We start from the raw sequence: 16,548 nt of genomic DNA, 5'->3' as shown, positions 1-16,548 counted from the left end.
CCTCGCTGCAGCCAATCGGGGCGCAAAGAGCCGGCTGGCTCGCGGCGCCGGGCCACGCTCCCTCATTACCATCCCTCTCCGGGTGGCGCAGGGGAGCTAGCCAAAGTTCCTCGCAAAGTGGCGAGCGCAGGATCGCTGAGCGCCGGCGTCTGTGCTGGGGCAGAGCTGGGCTGAGTCGGGCAGAGCCGGGCTGGAGAGGGGAAACAGACGCAAGGGAAGGGCGATATTTTTCTCGGGGATTTGAGCTGGGGTCTGCATCCTGGTCGTTGCGGTCCGAGTAGCATCCTCGCCACGCCCTGAGCGCGCTCGCGGTGCGCTGGCTGCGCCCTCCCGGGGCTGAGGCTGCGTCCTGCTCCGCTGGTCTGGGACGTCGGGGGCAAAAGTGGAGGAGACGGGAGAGCTCGGGCAGAAAAAGCAGGACGCGCGTCCCAGGTGCCCACCTCTTCGCTTTGAGGAGGGGGTGGTGGGGTGGAAAAATGGGTGCTCGATGTCGGGGCGGGAGATCGCGGAGGGCGCTTGTCTCCACGCCGGGAGAGGTGGGTGGACCCTGGGCCCCGGCAAGCGAGGCTCTGTGGGTGCCCCCAGAGAGTAGGGGGACCCCCGACTCTGCCCGTAGCTTGGCTTCGGAAATGGTTCTCGCTCAGACGCTAGCCTCGAGCCCGCGGTATTAGGCATTATCCTCAACAAGCTCACTTATCTCGAGTAATCTCCGGGATATGTAAACGGTGGACTGAATGCTGTCACTCGAGTTGTATCAGGAGGCGTCTTAAAATTTATTCAGATTCAACTCCCAACCCCTCCCCCCTACCCCCTACCCCAAAATGGGTTTTTTTTTTTCTTTTGAATAACTACCAAAGCAACAACGTCTCAGATTAGTTGGTTATTTGTTGTAGGATTTCTCTGTTCCTCATCCTTTGTGTTAAAATGGGGGACTTGAACACCCCTCCCCAACTTCTACTCCTGCCAGTTGTCCAGAAAGAGAGAGATTGAGTTAAGAAGGTGGGGAGTGGGGATAGGAGAGAAGGAGGGGGAAATAATCTCCTACCTCAGACCTTTCTGTATATATGCTTGTGGCTAGCAAACAAAATAGCTAGAAGTTTCTGGGTAATGTGCCCCATCATTTTTTAGCAGGTTGTAACCTCTAATAAGCACATGGTGAACTTCTGTTTCATTGCCCTCAAAGGAACTCCCTGTGACTGCAGCCAAATCTGCTAAGGACTCCTTGGGGGAAATTCTCTGCCAGAAATCCAGGTCCCCTTTCTGCTGGCCTTCCTTGGCCCTTTGATTTAGGAAGCTCATGGGGTCAGTGACGGAACAGTGCACATGCCCAAGTTGAATGGATGGAGACAGGCAAGAATTTCACTTTGTGCTCTTGGCAGAGCAGGAAAGTGAGAACCACTTCCTGATTCCTGTACCAGGAAAAAAAGACTATTTCAGGCTTGCGAGTACATGGCCACTGTGCTTAAACACTACTTTATCTTTGTGCATAAAGCCTGCCCAGCTCTCATACCATTTAATTTGGATCGCTAATGTACTGGGTACTGTGTCCCTGGTAATAATTAATAATTCATTTGATCTCCACCAAGACACTCCTGAAGAGATCTGTCTGCAACTATCAGGATCCCCATAGCGTCTACCAGAGTTCCTGGCACACAGCACGTGTTCAGGATGGTTATGTTGGTGGTGAGATTGGAAGGATTATAGGTTTGTGGGGAGGAGAAAGGGGGAGTTGGACCTTCTCCATCTCTATAGATTTTAAATGCATAATTGAAACTGGGCCTGCTGAAAACTTCCCAAAGCTCCAAGCTTAACCCCCAAGGCCCAGAGTCCCCAGAGCCAATCCCTATCCCTGCCTGGACCATCCCCTGCCTTCTCTGAGGGGATCCTTCAGGAAAGGGGAACCAGGAAGCAGAGGGTACCCTTCCATCAATGAGCCCCAGATAGCCATAGCAAAAGACTCAAGCCTCCCTCTCCTTAATTGCCTGAGCCTCCATTTTACCTGCCAGTGATCTATATTCAGGACTCCAAGTTGAGTCTAGCGACTACATACCCCAGTGATGGGCAACACACACTATGGTGGGGGTCAGATCACCGCCAAAGGGGAGCAGCAAAGGTGCCAGAGAAAGGAGAGACACAGCCACTGTGAGGATCAAGATCAGTGTGAAGCATACAATAGATGGATTTCTAGGGGGGTCGGACAGAATTAAGGAGCACTCTGCACTCAGTGATGTGTTTGTTGAGGGGCCTGTTCCAAAACAGAAATTGGCCAGGAGAAAGAAGACTTCAGCAGCCTGATTCCTGCCCTCCGCCCCGCCCCCCCCCCCGTAGGTAACCTCCAGAAACTAAATAAGAGGGCGGCAATCTCCACATCTCCCTGGCCCTAGAAGGAGGGAAAAACAAAAGAGGGCAGGAATATTCTGATCACACTGATTCCTTTCGGCCTTGTAGAAGCAGCAGATACCTCAACCTGGGATAGTGAGCAACTGTCATTTAATCAGCCAGAGTGTATTCAGAGCTTTTCTTCTGGGTGTCCTAGTGCTTTGAACCTGGCTTTCTCACCCAGTAATAGATGTTTAAGTAGGTGGGAAGCTAACAAGAAGCTAGAAAAGACTGAGAGGGTGATAGAAAACTGGGAACAACACCCCGGCCAGCAGAGTAGTAAGTTTTTGTGGATTTCTGCTGGTGAATATTGAATAGCAATTGCAACTTTAAACTTTGAAAAACTGCCTAAACACTTGTTCATCTTCCCTCATGTGAGCTTAGCATCACCTCCAGAAGGCCAAGCAGGTGTGTGGAGGGGTAGTGTGAAGTTACACTGAGACCGACTTCATCTTTTCAGTTTTTCATCCTCACTTCTCCTGTAAAGAAAAATACTGTACTCTAGCACTGGCCAGCCTTTGCAGAATACCTGTGCTATGACTTGAGAGTGGCTTATAACAGTAATCCCCAAATCCTGCTCATCAGCCTAATCTGATGAGGGGAATGCAGATTTCCAGGCCTTGTCCAGATCTGCAGAATTAGGGAGGGGAAAAAATGATGGGGGTGGGGGGAACCAGTGCATAAGAAAAATGTACAGCAAGATGCATTTTTATGTGGAGGAAGCGATTGGAAAGGCTTGATATTTCCTCTGGAGTTAAGCGTCCCGCTGAGCTTCTCAGGGTTTCTTCCGAAGGGAGGGCTGGCGCCCACCCCCTCCGTCTCCATTGCGCCAAACAGTAGGCAGGCCCCGCAGGCCCCAGGGTCTCCCCGCGCAGGAGGAAGCTCAGACCCGGCGGCAAGACCCCTCCTCCACCTCGAACTTTGGAAGCTTCTCACTCTCGGCTGTCCCAAGCCTCAGAAGTCTGGGGAAAGCATTCCGTTTCCCGGAGGGCATCAGTTGCTCCAGTAACTTCCCGGAGGTGCAGGTGGGAACACACGCGTGCCCGTTCCCCCCTCCCGACCCCCCCCCCCCAAAAAAAAAACAAAGTAGAAAGGAGATAAATAGCGCCGAGCTAGAACTAGCGGGACGTCCCGGGGAAAGAGGGAATCTTCTCGGCTCGCCCGCCCCCAGGAGGCCAGACTCGGGACCTGTCGCTTAGAAAATCCCCTCCGTCTGTTTTCCTTACGAAGACGCGCCCCCAGAAGGGCCGCCTGCCCCGGGAAATGCCCCCCTTCCCCCGGCGGCTAATCAGAGTCGGCTTAGAGGGAGACGGAAGACAAGACCCCTCCTTCGGGGCTGGGGAGAAGGGGAAGGGAAAGATGGGGCGACGGAGGCCAGAGGCTGCAGTTCCACCGCGTGCGGCCGCCCTGAAGGCGTGGGCTGGCGGCCTGGGCTCGCGGCCGCGGGGGTGGGCAGGGGCCAAAGCGCGGGCGGCCCGAGGGCAAGGCGCGGGGTGGTGGCGCCGCGGGTCCCTGGGAAATGGAGGAGCTGAGCGGGGCGCAGCCTGCAGGGCTCCCGAGGCGCAGCCGGAGGCCGACCGGAGTGGCCCCGCCACCCGCGCGCGGAACCTGCCGCTACCCTCGGAGACCTTTCCCTGCTGCCCTGGGAGAGCGGCGGAGAGCAGCAGGCCGCGGTGCCACCGGCCATCCGTCTGTCCTGCCTCCAGGCCCCCGGCCTTCGCCGGCGAGCCGCAGAGGGGGAAGGGGCATTCCCGCGGACCCCGATTCCTCTTACAGACCCCCCCGTGCTGCAGAGGCGGCCGGGCTTGCTCGCCCAGCCAGACGGACAGCTCCAGTCCCCGGGAGCCCGCGTCTCCCCACGAGTGCAGACAGGGAAACTGAGCCTAGAGAGGAACAAAGACACCCACGGACGGCTAGGACAAGGGTTTGGGGCGAGAAGCTCGAACAAATCTTTCCCGGATCCAGCCTGCGGACTCTCTCGGGTTTCCCCTGGGGCGGTCCCCAGATAATAATAGATAACATTTGTTGAAGGCTTTACGGGCATAAACTCACTGAATTCCCACAAGACAAAGAAGGCAGGTAAGATCCCACCCCCACCCCCCATTTTACAGGTGAGGAAACTGACGTCTCATGTTTGAAAAGAAACCACCTGTCCAGCCTCACTGCAAATAAAGACGCCGAGCCCAGATTTCCCCAGTCTGTGCCCTTGGCCTAGGATCCAAACCAGCCACCCAGCCGCGGTGGCACTTTATCTCTGGAGTTTGCCCTGGTGCGCCCTTGCCCCCCCCCCCGCCCCCCGCCAACCCCGCCCCGCCTCCAGGGCAGATCTCCACGGCCCTCGAGCCCCCGGGTAACCCGCATGACAAAGGAGCTTGGGCGCTGGTTGCTTTCCGAGGGCAGGCAGCCGAAGGGACGGAGGAGGGGAAACCTGTCCTGAAAAGTTCCAGTGCTACCCTGGGAGCGCATCCCCTCGGGCAGACACCCGCACGCGTGTCTCCGGGCAGTCCCAGACAGGGCACACCAGGGTGCTGCTAACCCCAGCCCTGGCCCTGCCGCGAGCGCTATGTGACCTCCAGTCAGCCGCTTCTCCCAGTCCCAGCTGACGTCTTAGAGCTCCTGGCGCCTGCAGAGTCGTCTAATTCCTCCTGACTAAACAAGACTTTTCGGGGATGCCTGCGACGCCCATCAGAGGGCAAAGATCTGTACACCCGCGAATGCGCTTTAATAGAGGAAGACCATGTGGCCTTAGCCTGACCGTAGACAGCGAAAAACTAAAATTATACTGAGCCGGGGAGTACAGTGGGGGACACCGCGGGAAAGGGTCTCCTAATCCCAGGCTATCCTGGGGCGCGCCCCATACCCCGCCCTTGGCCCTTCCCCCACCAACCTCCTACCGTCTCGCTTGGAGTAGGATCAGCGAAGGGCCCCCGCCCCTGCTGCGGAAAGGGGGCCCAGGAATCGAGAAGGGAGCAACCGGATTGTTTAGAAATTAGCATCTCTTCAGTAGTGCAGACTCAAAAAGAAGAAACTGAGGCCTGCGAGGTTTTGGCGGAGGGAGGGAGACGCAGGCCTACTTGCTCCCGGAAGGTAGGATAAGGAAAGGGAAGTTTAGCAGAGGAGCTCGAGATGCCCGGGTCACAGAAAGTTCGCACTTGCATGTTCTCTGAAGCACACTCCATTAGTTATTTACTCACCGTTCGACCCTTCGAGGTCTTTGTCGGCCGTCGAGATGCGAGATGAGGGTGATGTGAGCGTGCAACTTTGTATAAAGAGTGGCTGCATATTTGTGGGCCTGGGTAATGCGAGTGTGCCAGGGAGAGCGCGCACTTGGTCGAGCAGGATTGTTGCACGCAAGCGTGAGTACACGTGAGCCTGTGTAGAGTGGGTGCATGTGTTACGTGGAGACGTGTGTCATACATGTGAGTGGGTGTGCGTGTCGAGGAACACTACGTGTGCAGGAGCATCGTACACTTTTGTGCGAGCCTGAGCTCACACGTGGTTCGTTTGTCCATGTGTGCATGTGAAACCTAGCCAAGAAGTCCCCAAAATCTCAGGTCCCGTGAGAGGAAAGGAAAGGCGCAGGCAGGTGTGCGGACCGGGCTCCCCAAGGCGGGAGGCGACACTGCTGCTCCTTGCGCCTGCGGGGAGCGGGGAGCCTTCCACGGGGCGCGCCCGGCGCGGAGGGTGAGCGCCCGGCCCGGCTGCGGGCGGGAGAGGCCGGTTCCCACCCGGGCGCGCCAATTACCGGGACCGCGCTCGCAGGGGTCCCTGCTGGGCAGCTCCCAGCTCCTAATTGTTCCTCGCGGACAGTTTCTGATTATTGATGCCGTGTGTCCCGAAAGAGACCGCTTCCGGGTTATTTGCTTATGTTTGTATCATCTCCATCACCGTCACGACTTGGTGGCTGATGAAGATGGTGCCACAGCCACCGACACAGCCCTCCCCGCCTCTCGGAGGCCGCCCGCGCGCCGCCGAGTCCTCCCTTACATGGAGCCACAGCGCCACCTCGCGATCCCCAGCCTCCCTCCCGTCGCTGCCTCCCGGGGCAGAGCCTTTCCCGGCGCAGCCCCCCCAGATTCCCAGTACCGGTTGGTTTTCCATTCGCTCTCGCCGCTCCTCTTTCCCCCGCACTGGAACGTTCCACTCCGCTGGAGCCCTGAGATTCCGCAAACACACCTCGCTGAGCGCGTCCGGACACGACCAGAATGCCCACCCCCCGGTCCACCTGGAGAAATTCTGCTGTCTCTAAAAGCACGAGCCCAAAGTTCACTTCCTTCACGAAACCTTTGCAAACCCGGCCTGTGCAGTCATTCGTGCCGGTCCCTGATTTCTCTGGTGCTCTTATCACATTGGACAGGAAATCTTGTTCAAGTATCTCTTTCCCCTCCCTAATCAGGGAGCTCACCTACAGTATTTTCTGCGTCTTAGCAACGATAATAATAAAACCTGGTGTTAACGAATGCACTAAGGATGCTCTAAGGAGCATCTCATGAATGCAATGTGCTATGCCACCCACTTTACTCATTATCTCGCTTAATTTTCCCAGCATAACTGTGGAGTAAACATCAATATAAATTCCCCAGTTTCCAGATGAGGCTAGACCGTTCCTGTCTAAGGTTGCTTTGCAGAGCCCAACCCAAGTCTGCCTGTCTGATATGTCTTAATCTCTCTCTCTCTCTCTTTTTTTAACCTCTATGCCTTGCAGACTTACTCGGCTTTATAGCCACAGGCTTTAAGACAGGACCAGGCACAGAGTGGGCATTGATATATTTACGAATAAGTGTACCACGGCCAATATAATTTTTTTTCTTCTCCAGGAGAGTTGAGCTAGAAAAACACTGCACTTATCAGATACCTTGATTGAAATGGTACCACAATGATTTATCCCAAAAAGGTATTCCACTACTAATGAGCTAGATAACCTTGGTCAAGTCACTTCATCCTCAATTTCCTCATTTTTAGAAATATGTTTAGCTGTATTAAATGAGGAAAAAACGGGAGGTATTTTATATAAGCCCTAGTACTGTAATCAATACTCAGTAAAAGTTGGCTATTCATATATTTATTAAGGATAGTTTTAAAAACTGAAGTGCAGAACACAAAATTAACTTACCTCTAGTCACACAGAATTCACCATACCTCTGCATAAAATTATCTCACTATTATATCTTCATTTTCATCTTGGACATAAAGTATGTAATAAAATATGTTTAGTTTATTGTGGTTGGGGTGTTAATGTTAACCCTGCTCTGTTATAAAATTTTAAGGGGCAGGGGGGAAAGATATAATTAAACAGTAAATCAGCAGGCTTTGACTCTCACCCTTTCCTCCTGCTTTGTAGCTTTTTACCAAGAAAGATTTAAAGAAACACTATAAAAGTGCTTATTATTCTGGAAAGTACAAAACTCTATTTTTTAATTTAGGGGACATTCTGAGCTGGTTTGAGTTTTCCCCACTTGAAACACTTTGCTGCTAGTAATACACTAAAGGTTTAAAAATATGTATCTAAGCAAATGATTGTACCCAAATAAAAAACAAATGAGGGTTGTTTCAACATATTCCAGACATTAGATGTTTCCCAAAAAGGCTGTTTTAGAGGTTTGGGGTTTCTTTCTAAAATGATTCATTAAATAATTACCACTATCAGCAGTTTAAGTGAAAATGAACTTTTCTGTCTGGTCAGGTTATAACTTTCTTACTAACAAATTATTTTAGAAAGACTATTAACCAGTATAGTTATCTTATAAATAAGCAAAAAGAGTCTGATAAAATCCACAAAAGGCATAAATGTGTCTCCCCATGTCACTGACCCACAATGCATTTCCAGAAACTTTATCCCAACCCCAATTTATTTTAGTTCATTTGTACCTGCTTCCCATTCTATGCAATACTCTTTTCTGCAGATGAAGAAATGAATTCAGGAAGCTTCACCTGCAGCAAATTAATGTGTTGAGATTTTATTGTACAGCTGACAGATATTTTATTACCCTTGATTGGGGATTTGAGTCATATTGACAGCGAGACACTGTTTCCCACAGTTTGGGGAGGGGGCCGTGTCTGTTCTGTTTTCTTTTCTTCTTTATTTTTAATATGGTAGCCACTAGAGATGCTCACCAAAATTATGGCTTTCCTTCTTCCAGGTGCATAGTGAGAGTAGAGTATTCTGATTCTTCTGCATTTAGAAGAATATTAAATACTAAACCTGGTTTGTTTTGATAAATGAGGAGGCATCAGTCATATGTGTTATTTAGAGGTAAAAGCTTTAAGAACCAATGTGCAATTCACCCAATCCCCTTCCCCTTGCCATGGTTGCAGGCATATGGAGTTTCCTTCAGCCTGCCACTCTTTGCAAAGATAACATGGAGTAGAACCCCTCTAGCCCACAGTGAACACTTAACATGAATGTGAAATAATCTTTTGTAAGTCCCAGAGATTTTTTTTTTTTTATGGCAGCATAACTGAGCCTTTCCTGACTAATATGCCTAGGAAGGTAACTCATCTTTTTTCTTCTCTTTTCTTTTCTTTTCTTTTCTTTTCTTTCTTTCTTTCTTTTTCTTTCTTTCTTTCTTTCTTTCTTTCTTTCTTTCTTTCTTTCTTTCTTTCTTTCTTTCTCTTGACAATGTTAAAATTCTTCTCCTAGAGTGAAAGACTTCCATATCTAATTAAATAATCAGATAATGCAATTTATTCAACTAGAAGCCTATATCTCACTTTCTTATGTAATTCACACATTTCCTGTGGGTCAAAACATCATGTAGAAAACTCTGAAATGGGGGGATCCCTGGGTGGCGCAGTGGTTTGGCGCCTGCCTTTGGCCCAGGGCGCGATCCTGGAGACCCGGGATCGAATCCCACATCGGGCTCCCGGTGCATGGAGCCTGCTTCTCCCTCTGCCTGTGTCTCTGCCTCTCTCTCTCTCTCTCTGTGACTATCATAAATAAATAAAAATTAAAAAAAAAAAAAAGAAAAAAAAAAAAAAGAAAACTCTGAAATGGGGAAGACAACTGAATTTTAGAAGTACTGAAAAGGAATCTCAGAATCATTGCTGGACCTCCCCAGGAATTTCCAGGGGGCCCTTTGCCGGCCTGCAGATACACAGTGAAGGGTAGGCCATAAGCTCTGATTTGAAGAAATTTTATTAGCAATTGTATGAGCGGACAGAGAAACATCTGTTCCTTCGGTGTGTTCATTTCCATAACTTCAGGATGATGAAAGTGAAAAATATTTGGCTAATCAACTTATATTTCAGGAACATGACCTAGGGAAAGTTATTTCACTTTTTTAGACCATAATTTCTTCAACTGGAAAATAAAAGTGTGAGGCATGATTATGTTCAGGATGCCATCCTGTTCTACTAAGCTGGAATTCTGAGATATTCAGGTGATATCGGTTTCAGGAGTTGATGCTACAGTATAAGAATTGTCTTGTGTTTCTATCCTCAGCACTATTTTGTCAGACATTAAAATTTTTTTTTCATGCTGATGCTAACTTAACTGCTTCTTGGGCAAGATAGATAGTGCTTTTTTTCTTCAACCTCAATTTTGTAGAAAAGTGGGCCATATAGATTTGAGGCCATGTAAAATGCTTTGTCACTTTCCAGCTAAGAGGGAAAATTTACTTTTATTCGAGAATTATTCTTTTCAGTTTTCATTATCTGACCTAAGGAAATTTCTTGTGAATTTTCAGGAAACTTGTGTGACAAAATATTGATTGTGTGGCAAGTGCTATAGGGTGAAATCATTACTATCTGTTCCTTATCCTTAGTGTGGCATGACTGATTGCCAGAAACAATACTGTTACCTTCATTTGGATAATAATTTACAGCTGACAAAGAGGTTTCACATCAGTTATTGCTTTGATTCCTCTCAAGGAACCATGCAACTGACATTTCTCCCCCATTTCACCAAGGAGGAGCTGAGGTTTAGATTTGCCCATGCCATGTGGCTCACCAGCAACAAAGCTTGGCTGTAGCCCAGGAGCCACACTGCCTATGAAATTAAGAAAGCAGTCTGCAACTTTACTGGGGAATAGAGAGGGTTGAAACCAGGCCACAGGGCACTCCTTTACAGAAGATGCAGACATTGTTTCTGTCAACCCATTCCTGATTTCTCTCTTCTCTGGGCACCCAGAAAGATTGTAGTCCTCTCCTTGAAGGTAGGTGTGATCACCTGACTTACTTGAGCCACAGCATTTACTTAAAGGTGAGAGAACCCCCCCAGAGGACTCGCTCTGCTAAACAGAGGGTTTCTGAGGGTAGCTCCATCAGTTTGGGTCCTGCTGTCATGACCACAATGAACAGAATTCCTTAGCAATATGCAATAGATTTAATGTAAATAAATGGTTAAGCCACTAGGACTTGGGGCATGTTTGTTATTGCAGCTTTACATAGTCTGTCCTGACTGGTACAGTTTCCTAATTCAAATTTAAATATTTTGTAAAAGAGAGCTATCTCTCATGGGTGGACTCTTATAAATTTGAGTTATATGCAATTAACTTTTAGAATGAAAATACCTTCTGGATCTCTCATGTTTTTATTTAAATTAATTTTACTATCTTACAGAAGCACAAGTATAAAACTACGGACACATTCTTTATGCAGATAACATTTGAACAACTGTGAAATCAAATTACAAAGTTAATGAAAAAGAAAAACTGCACAAAACCAAAGATTTATAAATGAAAACTATAAAACGCTGGATAACATTTTGTAGAAACTAAATTGCCACTTAAATATCAACATGGTTCTGAGTTTGGTAAAATAGGTTCTTTTGAAAATGGCCTGTCTACATAATTATGCCCTGTGTAATGTCTCAATTCTTCTACCACTTTTCTATTTTTCTGTAAACTACCTCAAAGCGTTCCTGAATTCATATGTATAAGAAAAGCTTAAAGGAGTCATTTCAGTATCAAATCCACCTCTGTTCCTTTAAATAAAAAAAAAAAGATTTTATTTATTTATTCATGAGAGAAACACAGAGAGAGGCAGAGATATAGGCAGAGGCAGAAGCAGGCTCCATGCAGGGAGCCAGATGTGGGACTCGATCCCCGGACTTTGGGATCACACCCCAGGAGTCCTGATCTGTCCCTTTTTTTTCCAGCCTATGACAGTTAGGAATCACTGTTGGCACCAATAAGCACAAACTAAAATTTGAGCTTGGAAATTTAGAGTCAGGGATGCCTGGGTGGCTTAGCGGTTGAGCGTTTGCCTTCTGCTCAGGATGTGATCCCGGAGTTCTGGGATCAAATCCTGTATCAGAACCTGTGCATGGAGTCTGCTTCTCTCTCTGCCTATGTCTCTGCCTCTCTCTGTATTTCTCATGATAAATAAATAAAATCTTTTTAAAAAAAAAAGAAAGAAATTTAGAGTCAGCACTCAGTTTTAAGGTAATTATTCAGGTAAGTCTGGTGGTGCTTAATTTTTTAAATAACTTATTTGTAATGACTTAGCTGAACTTAACAGTTCTTTTGAAGAACAAAGAGGACAGAGTGAATGGAAGACTCTAGAGCAGTACCATTCTGTGCAGAATTGCTGTGTGTTTTCCTTCAGGGCCACCATTAGACCTCATTTCTCAGCTTCCCTAGCAGCCACTATGGCTATATGGCTGAGTTCTGGCCAAAAACACGTAGGTGGGATTGATGGAAGTCATTTCCATAGTTCATAAAAACCTCCCACATAGTCTTTCATGCCTCTTCCTCCCACTTCTGTGAGCTGAATCAGAAAATCCAACACAAGAGTCCAATGCTCTAGAGCAAGGCTCAGCAAATGTTTTCTGTAAAGGTCCTGATAGGCAATATTTTATGATTCATGAGCCATAGAATCCCTGTTGCAAGTACTTCACTCTGCCATCTTAGAGTGAAAGCAGCTACAAAGCACAGGTTATGCATGATCAATGAATATGGCTGTGTTCCCATACAACTTTATTTACAAAAAAATAAAATAAAAAAGGTTTACCAAAACTTTAGATCAAATTTGGTCCATGAGCCATAGTTGGCTGACCCTACTCTAGAATATGTCAGGATCACAAGGTAGAAGGAATCTGGTCCTTAAGTGACTGCATGGGGTAATAAACTTTATTCAAGCAAGAAATAAACTTCTATTATGAAAAGTCATTGAGATTTAAGGGTATTTCAGCATTAACTGAGTCCTCCGATACTGCTGGAGTATTCAACCTCATGTGACCTCAGGTTGACCTATCAGTTGCCCCTACGCAATCAGAAGCTCCTCATCCTCATCCTCTCCTGTGCTTCGACTGTACATTTTGCCCAACATTCCCTCAATGGGAACTGTTTTCAAGGATGCAGTCTTAAGACAACAATGTGCTGTTGAGACCGTCTGGACTGAGTATGTGACTGAACCCAATTAAGGCCTCTGTATAAGCTTTTAAGGCTCAGGTGGGTGGATGCAGAGATTTACTTGTCTTGTGAGCTCCCCAGACGAGCCTCATATGGAAGTTCCCTTGCTTATGAAACCTGCCACCTAGCAATCCAAGAGTGCTACCACCTACCAAGAGTGGTTTACCACTTTCTTCGGCTTCTCCTCACCTTCCATGCACCAGACCCAGTGCCAGATTTCACTCTAGACCAACAGATATAATACCCCATCACACAGATGGCTTTCTATAAATAATAGATTTCCTCTTCATCCCCACATTCCTTTGAGAACAGACTTATTCATTTGTCATAGAACCTTCCCAATACGTGAGTGAGATAAATAAAACGCCATCAGATAATCGTCTGCTTGGAGCATGCATATCATGCAATCTATGAGATTCCAAGTTGTCACTGTCACCTCTCTCCATCTCACCACCTAAATGTACCTAGATGCATATCTGAATTGTTTTGTGCCCCCTTCCAGTTAACCAGACACATTTGGGAGACAGTTTGCTTGGTTAATAGCAAACTGGTTAAACTTGGTTAATAGGTTTGCTTTCTGAGAACAATTTGCTCCCGCTTACATTAAGTCTCTGGAACATGTTGCAAAGTCATCTTTGGGTTTTTGCTCAGCTACTATGTAATGGCACTCTATGCTGGTCACCTACAAACCTGCAGCTTGGTATTTTTACTCCTAATTTATAATCAGGGAGCCTGAGACTCAGAGGGGTTAAAAAACTTTTCCAAAATCATATGTTGGAAATATCCTATATCTAGGCCTGCCTGAGTCCCAAACATCATGCTATCAAAAGTTGGATTCTGCAGCCTCTGGAATCTTATCCACCTTCCCTACTTGAAATGTATTTGTTGGGGAACAATTAACCTCAGGATGAGTAATTTGTCACCATTCTGTGTGCGTTTCAAATTTTCCCATTACACAAAGAAAATGAGAAAAATATGTCCTAGATAATACAGAGAAAAATGCTTCATTGTCTTAATTGCCTTTCTATTTCAATCAAGGAAGGCATTTAATTATTTCTGAACTATATTCAAAACTCTCTCTCAAGAATATGACTCTCCCCAGGTGAGTTAACCAAACCTGTGCAAAATATTTCTCTAGTCTGAATATTAATATCAAACATTTGTTGAGCATGTTTTATATGCCAATGACTGTTTGAATTCTCTCCATTTATGATCTCATTTATTCCTCACAGCAAATCTATGGAGTGGAAATAGTCATTATTCTCCACGAGCGAATGAAGAAACTGAGATACAGAGAAATTGGGGAGCTTGTCCAAGTTCCAAAGGCAGTAAGTGGTGAAGTCAATATTTGATCCTCAACCACCCTGGAGCTCACATTGCTCTCTTCACCATTCTGCTGTGCTGACTCTGAAGAGAAATATACTTTCCCCTCTGAGTATATGGGCAAAGCCAATGTGGAAAACTCAGGCAAGATGACTTGAGTCAGCTACTCAAGGGCCATTCAGAACCTCAAGTCTCTAGAATTTGAGGTGGATCATCTGAAAGCTATGGAGTCAAGACGGGTAGAATTTGTCTGGTTTCTTGCACAATCTGAGGCAAGAAGCCCTTGTCATTGCTAAACACCTCTGCCCGGGGCCCTGAAAATGCTCACGACATTCACTCTATCCCCTATGTCAACTTCATCATCGCTGATGTAAACCACAAGACGAGGAAACAACTTTTCTATGATATATACTTTATGGCCATTCTTCTTACCTCATTATTCTTAACTTCTCTTGTAAAAAATAAAGAACAATCAATTCAGTATTTGTTCTCTAAAATTGAATGGTATGAGCATGTGTGTTTTATAAGTAAGAAAAAGAAAATATTTTCTGGTGTACTGGACTGTACCCTTTGAAAAGCATACCTTATAAAACAGAATGGAGATTGGATTTTGAAATGTGTGGGCCACATCATTAGAAAGGCTGACACTATTGCTCCCAATTATTTGAACTTGACAATAGATAAGCTGAGGACATGTAACAATATACTTACATCTTCAGACCCAAATATTTTATAATTTGGGTTTAAAAATGTTTAGTCTTCACAGTAGTCTTAGTCTTGATTTTTTTAAAAACCATTTAAAAGATTTATTTATTTAAGAAAGAGTGGGGATGGCAAGGGCAGGGGCAGAGGGAGAGGGAAACAAGCAGACCCCCCACTGAGTGGGGAGCCTGATGCAGGGCCCTATCCCACAACCCTGAGATCATGACCTGATTTGAAATCAAGAACCAGACGCTTAATCAACTGAGCCACCCTAAGTGCTCCTATTCTTAACCACTTTAATGAAAATATTCTATTGCATTAACTTTGTATCAGGGCATGTATGAGAAAACATTGATGTTTTTCAAATATGAAATATAGCCTCATTTCCTAATCAATAAGAGCAATTGTGGGTTCTCTGTGTGTCTTTAAAGGCTTACTATTCACAAATCTAATCATCTGTTCAAATGAACCTATTTTAGCCTCAGTACATATGTTAACACTTAAAAAGACTGAATAAGCTCAGCTTCTTTTAAATTTTTTTTAATTTTTATTTATTTATGATAGTCACACAGAGAGAGAGAGAGGCAGAGACATAGGCAGAGGGAGAAGCAGGATCCATGCACCAGGAGCCCGACGTGGGATTTGATCCGGGTCTCCAGGATCACGCCTGGGCCAAAGGCAAGCGCTAAACCGCTGCGCCACCCAGGGATCCCCCAGCTCAGCTTCTTATATAAGATTTGTGAAAATATGGGATGCCTGGGTGGCTCAGCAGTTAAGCGTCTGCCTTTGGCTCAGGGCGTGATCCCGGGGTCCTAGGATTGAGTCCTGCATCAGGCTTTCTGCAGGGAGCCTGCTTCTCCCTCTGCCTATGTCTCTGCCTCTCTCTGTGTGTCTCTCATGAATAAATAAATAAAATCTTTTTAAAAAAAGATTTGTGAAAATCATACAGCCTTGAGACATGCAAGCAGTTGTTTAGTAAAGACTTGAACCATATTCTTAAATACCTGGAATTTTCATTTTCTCTTCATTTTCTTTTGTGCTAGTCCATGGCTATGTGTATAGTGTATAGTCCTTTACAAGCATTTACATACTCCTATTTCACTATGTTCTGGAGAGATCATGGACATGTTTGATAGCAGCTGTCATTCAGATCAACACCCTACCCTACCCCTGCCACTGGTTCAAACATATCTATATTATATTTATATATTTTAATACATTATTATAAATATTTATATATTTATATATATATTTCTAAAGTTTTTTAATTAATTCATGAGAGACACAGAGAAAGAGAGAGGCAGAGACATAGACAGAGGGAGGCTCACCCCTGTAGTGAGCCTGATGTGGGACTCAATCCCAGGACCCCGAGATCATGACGTAAACCAAAGGCAGACACTCAACCACTGAGTCACCCAGACGTCTCCCAGTTCAAATATTTTTTACATCTCCAAAGAAGAAAAAAAAAAAAACCCTGAAGTGCCAAAACAACAGTGGGGAGTTTCTAGATCAGGTTGTGAAGAAAAACCTGTAACCAGAGAGATTAGTGAATGAGTGCACTACAGCACTTATGCCCAAAAGCATTTCTGGTTACTGTTCACTTGGGCTTCTGCACAGCACCTGCATGGGGGGAGGAGCGGCAATGGTCAAGGCTCAGAGCGCATCCAAGGTGGGCAATTTTCAGGAGACCTTTTCACCATAAGCTTGGATTTCAAAGAGATACATTATCAATGTCAGATCAAAGTGAGTCTAAACCTATCCCACTTCCCCCAAAGCTGGGAGACTTTTGGCT

General features: G+C 46.3%; 1 long non-coding RNA gene across 1 annotated transcript; it reads left to right on the top strand.

Annotated features, from left to right (window-relative positions):
• The first annotated feature begins 27 nt into the window (after positions 1-27).
• On the top strand, positions 28-14,535 carry LOC112651341 (uncharacterized). Its single transcript, XR_004815420.2, has 2 exons — positions 28-432; positions 13,964-14,535. It is a non-coding gene; the product is annotated as an uncharacterized LOC112651341 (long non-coding RNA).
• The last annotated feature ends 2,013 nt before the right edge of the window (positions 14,536-16,548 follow it).

The sequence above is a fragment of the Canis lupus genome, chromosome 4, assembly GCF_003254725.2.
Source record: "Canis lupus dingo isolate Sandy chromosome 4, ASM325472v2, whole genome shotgun sequence".
Taxonomy (NCBI): domain Eukaryota; kingdom Metazoa; phylum Chordata; class Mammalia; order Carnivora; family Canidae; genus Canis; species Canis lupus.
Note: the sequence above shows the minus strand (reverse complement) of the source record. Positions and strands in the feature narration are given on the sequence as shown.